This window comes from Coregonus lavaretus, assembly GCF_964263955.1.
Source record: "Coregonus lavaretus genome assembly, contig: HAP1_SCAFFOLD_974, whole genome shotgun sequence".
NCBI classification, from domain to species: Eukaryota; Metazoa; Chordata; class Actinopteri; order Salmoniformes; family Salmonidae; genus Coregonus; species Coregonus lavaretus.
The window spans coordinates 10,744-16,213 of record NW_028161544.1 but is presented as its reverse complement, the minus strand read 5'-3'; the positions used below and the strand labels follow the sequence as shown (position 1 = coordinate 16,213).

Genomic DNA, 5,470 nt, shown 5'->3' with positions numbered 1-5,470 from the left:
TATCTGTATATGAGGAATGATGAGTCATTAAATATATTATTAATGTTGCGGGGTTATGGGGCGAGTGAACACTAACAAGGGAAGAGATACCAACTACACTGCCTTTGTTTATAAGAAATCAAGGGTATTGTAATGATTACTCAGGGAGAAAAAGGGGTAGATTCACGTGCAGAGTGTGGCAGGTGTTTATTTCGCTTTCGCAAAAGGCAGGAATCGTGGTCACAGGCAGGCAATGGTCATACACAGGTAGGCAAACAGGCAGGAGAATCAAAAACTAGGACTGAAGGCTAAAACTGGTTCTCACAAACAAGCTAGGAAAAGGCTTAGTAGAGTCAAAACAAACAATACCTCACAAGGCACAAACAGAATGAACTGAACTAAATAAGGAGATAATGATACCAGGTGAGTAACACAGGTGAAATCAATGAACAAAAATGAAAGACGGGGCTACGTTCAAAAACACAAAGAAACAGGGCTACGTTCAAGAACACAAGGTTGACTAAGAAAATAAATACAGAACCTTACAGGTATTTTCTTGCAGGCCTAGTAGGTCTAGTATGTTCTTGTAGGCCTACAAAAGAGATGTAGAGATATAGTCCTCTGGTAATGAAAATATCACAGGTTAGTAAATCAGGGAAACAAGTAGGCCATATAACAGATTTGGTTTGGTCAGCAAAAGTACACCAGAAATATACAAAACACTAAGTGGTATGCTAAATATATGGATATACTCTACAAATTAACTTTTCAAGGAATACAAGAATCAAGACATATTGTGATATCAGAACTGCATTGCAACCGTAGAGAGTGAATGAATATAGAATCAGTGAAACACATTACAATAGTTAGCATAGTCATCAATAGACTCATAGTCCTAGACTATTGAGCACAAGTAGAGATTCCAGCAGAGGAAATGGGCTGACATTACATTATTCCATGGCATTACAGACAACACTATCTTTGAGGTTGATATACCAACACATTTGAGAGCCAGCATGTATGTAATGAACCACATGGTAATATTAATAAATTATTAATAGAATGTATAGTCTAACACACACAGCCATCTAAAGTGTTATGTCTGCCAAGAGTTACATGATCCATCTCCTATCTCTCTCTCTCTCTCTCTCTCTCTCCCACCACAGTATCCATTTATGTGTGTGTGTGTGTGTGCGCGCGCGCGTGTTTGCTTGAAAGCGGGGGCTAATGTCTACTGTATTTGTTTTTTTCACTGGCATCTATTCTAGACCATTGCCTCCTCAATCATGCTGTGTTCATTAATGTTTGTGGGCATTGCTCAACTCTGGGTATTGCTAGTTTTACATAGCCAGGAACAGTTCGCACAACAAAAGGCTATGTACGAAATTAACACACCGAAAGTAAAATAATAAATATCTGATCAACTGTCATCATAGCCTATAGGCTAAGCCCTTAATTAACTGAGTTGTGTTGCTGTGCTGCCCTCTTGTGGCACAATAATAATACTGTTAGTTAAACGTGCCACTTGGTGGAAGAATATGGATGTATGTCTGCATGTACTGTATGTCTGCTACTAATATAAATGTAGCTTATGCTCTCCTGTTTTGTCTATTTTGGGGTGGACCTCACAAGAGACAACCTGCATACAACTGAACTTTTTTCCAAAATAACCAGATTTTTCCCCCATCAAAGCTGCATATTGGTTTGTCTATGGAATGGCTAGACTTTAATGTAAACAATGGATGGTCCTCCCTTCAGTAAAATATATTTGACCTAAACCCTCTCTGAACGCTTGAAAAAACAACAACAGTGAACATCCCCTATACCCAAAATAATAATTAAAACAAAGTGGATAGCAGAGAACATGTCTATACCGTTTACCATCACTTATTGGACAGACCAGAGCCTTAGATATGCAGTTTAGAAACTGTTCTTCCTCCTTTAAGCATTACATGGCAAGACGGGATTTTTGATAGCTTTTTATAAAAATGTCATGCAATTCTACGTAATTTTACATATTAGCAGAATATTTTTTTAAACCACACAAATTGCCAAAATTCAGTGGTGTAAAGTACTTAAGTAAAAAAACTTTAAAGTACTACTTAAGTTGTTTTTGGGGGTATGTGTACTTTACTATTTATATTTTTGACAACTTTTTACTTCACTACATTCCTAAATAAATAATGTACTTTTTACTCTATACATTTTCCCTGACACCCAAAAGTACTAGTTACATTTTGAATGCTTAGCAGAACAGGAAAATTGTCCAATTCATGCACTTATCAAGAGAACATCCCTGGTCATCCCTACTGCCTCTGATCTGGCGGACTCACTAAACAGACATGCTTCGTTTGTAAATTATGTCGGAGTGTTGGAGTTGCCCCTGCCTATCCGTGATTACGGTTAGGTTTGAATTCACATTTTAAGAAGATAAATTGTAGAAATACGGGGGGGTTTATGACTGAGGCTGTGGTAACTAGTGACGACCCTCTATAGGTGGCGCTAATACATTTTACATTACAGGAAAGTCGACTGTTTTTGCTCCAAAGGATCATGGGAACTTCCTTTTCAGAAAATATCAACGTGCTGTCAACGTTTACGCCTCATTCCATTTTGCGATACTACAGGGAGGGAGAACTTGGATCAAGCGCGGCATTTTAATCTATTAATGGTTTGCCTACATTTTTTGTCGTAAAGCGCATCATTGTAACGTTAAGTGCATTGACATTTTGTTTTTATTCAGTTTGATTTATCCAGCTGTATAGTTGTGAATTATCTAGTTAGCTGGCTGACTTGATATTACAAACGCAAACTCGCAAAGACACTTTACTTTCTACAATTTTGTGAAATGTGTTTGGACATCATGGATACTAAAGTGGAATTCGAAATACTGAAACCTTGCTACACCAGAAGATCTGCCAAACGTTCAAAGTGCAGACTGAGGAAACTTCTCCATTTGAGTTCCAAGGAAGGACTGAAACGGTGGCGCACGAACATTGTCAAAGCCACTCTCAAAAAATACATTCGCTGCGAACAGAAGAGGCTACTCGCTAAACTCGTCAACCAAGAACAACTTTTGACCGAAGATATCGGCAGAATTACACGACCACAAGGCGCAATGGCGCCCAAGAACACAACACAGTATCTGATGGGAATTGTATATGACGACATGCACATCGACACCAGTTCCAACCAGTTTGAAATGTCTGTTTGTAGTGCCTCTCTTTCACCCAGGAGCGCGTGTGAAAGTTCTCTTGATTTTCAACAGAGGGACTTCGACGAACTGTATCTCCATTTTGGATCATGTTGATCAGGATTGAACCAGTCTGTGGCCGAGCTGACCTATACATTGACTCTAAACCTCGCAAATCAAGGTGTGCATAAGGTTATTGTAAATACGATGTATATTATAAGTCCATAGTTAATTACTGCATGTTTATTTTGTGAACGTTTAAATTAAACGTTATCAAATGTATTTTGAATGATTTCATTTGGCTATGGTCTATTGCACAATCATGTTACATGATTCATTTGTTGGGCTTTCCTTGTCCTCACAGCGACGCACCGGACGCTGCCCGTCTGTAGGGGGCGCTCGCTCGCAGCGTCGCTTCCGGTGGAGTTGAGTCCACCTACCTCTGCCCTTGCCTCCACTAAGGTATCCCAGGTAAACCTGCTTCACCTACAGGTAAACGTGGCAGGTAGTTGAGTCATCCAGTAAGGTTCTATGGTGCAATTTGACTTAATTTGGTTGCATTTCTTTATGACCTAACTACAGGTGTAGTCGATATGGAGTAATTCGCCTGTTGGTCGACTTGGTTGTATACGCAGTGCCCAGATGTGTTCACATCTATCAGTGCTGTATTTACTCTTGTGCAAGCCTTTTTCAGGTCACTCCATCCTTCCACTTGCCTCCTACCTGACTGCATTCAGCTCGGCTGTTGCCAGATCGTTGGACACATGAGGATGACTGAGGAAGGAAGTAAGGTTTCAAGTCCACCTCACGTGTTGCATCTCTAATGTACACTTCATGGGTAATGCTGACTTGATTAACAATCATGTTACCAAAAGCAACCGTTTTGGTAATATTACATATATTTGTTACCCATAGCAAAGACATTCAATCCATGTTTTTGATGACTTAAAATGTAAACGTTTCTGTTTTAAAAACATGTAGCCAATGACATCAGTGTAAATGTGTTGTGTGTCTGGACATGTTGTGAGTAATCTTAACTTCCTAGTTAAATACTCTTGTGAATAAAAAAAAATGTATGACCTGATGCCACTTTGTTTTAAATTGTTTTCTGTACTTTGAAGATCTTTAGTGTCGCTCTGTTTTCACATGTTAGTGTTTCAACTAAAGTAACGTGGGCATAAATATTTATATATTTTTAGGAACTGTCTCAATTTACTGTTGAGGTAGAATCAGCAGTTCGCTTGTTGGTCACTCAATTCGCCAGCTATCTAAACGTCTATTAATCCCCATTTAATAAGTCTCACTGATATTATATTATTGCCAACATCTCTCCACCCTGTCAATGTGTAGATTTGCATGAAAATAGCTGTAAACCTATTTTTCTCTGCCCCGTGGCAAAATTAGTAGAATCGCAGACCTTTGAGCCACTGTGGCCCGGTGTGTGTGCCCATCCCTGCTTTTAAGGAGCTCAGAGGATTTTATTGGTGCAAGGTTTAGTTGTCTGAGCTCGCCCATGATAACTCCATTAGGACAATGACACGATGGTAACACCCTCTCTCGTATGTATTTCCTTTCACAAAGGGGAGTAAGAAACTACTCCCTAATCAAACTACTGCTAGCCTACAAATTAAATCTGCGTACTCTTCCCCCTCTTACACATGCGCACTCACACTCCCGCTGTGTATTATTCTGGTTAGAGAGATTCCAGAAATTGACTCCACTGGAAGATCTCAAATGCAGACTCCTTGTCTCTTCAAATCCATTGGAGACGGTCAGAGGGGCGGGACCTCTGGCTTTCTCATCCAATGGGTTTTGAGAAGGAGACAAGGGAGGACGCGAAGCGTATGCAATTACATGTCTGGCCGGCTTTTACAGTTTTTCTCCATTGGTTTGGCTCATTTCTTGAAACAGAAATTACATTCTCAAAACTCTAAGATCATTTGGCAAAACAGTCTTACAGTTCAGCACAACACTATAGCTCACTTGCAAAAGCTCATACCTCTCCCAAAACAGTTCACGCATGTGTCAAAACTAAATTTCCTTCTCATTTAAACAGTCAGTGCCCCCAAAATGCTTCGTCCCTTTGGCATTGTGTAAGCACTGCAAGTCAAAATGTTTAGATGTTTTGTCACTATGGCAGAGGACCATTGAAATATCCCTCATGTCCACCTTTCAGTCTTAGCCCAGTCCTTCATTGACAATGGTTACTGTACTGTTTTTTGTCTAGCTAACAGAATACAATTGTGTATAAAACTGAAAAAAATAAATAGGATTTTAGGGTAAGAGTAGCCTCCAAGG

The 5,470-nt window shown here is 39.6% G+C and overlaps 1 long non-coding RNA gene across 1 annotated transcript; it reads left to right on the top strand.

The window, feature by feature from the left end:
- The first annotated feature begins 2,584 nt into the window (after positions 1 to 2,584).
- LOC311120437 lies at positions 2,585 to 4,256 on the top strand. Its single transcript, XR_014612155.1, has 2 exons — positions 2,585 to 3,353; positions 3,537 to 4,256. It is a non-coding gene; the product is annotated as an uncharacterized lncRNA (long non-coding RNA).
- The last annotated feature ends 1,214 nt before the right edge of the window (positions 4,257 to 5,470 follow it).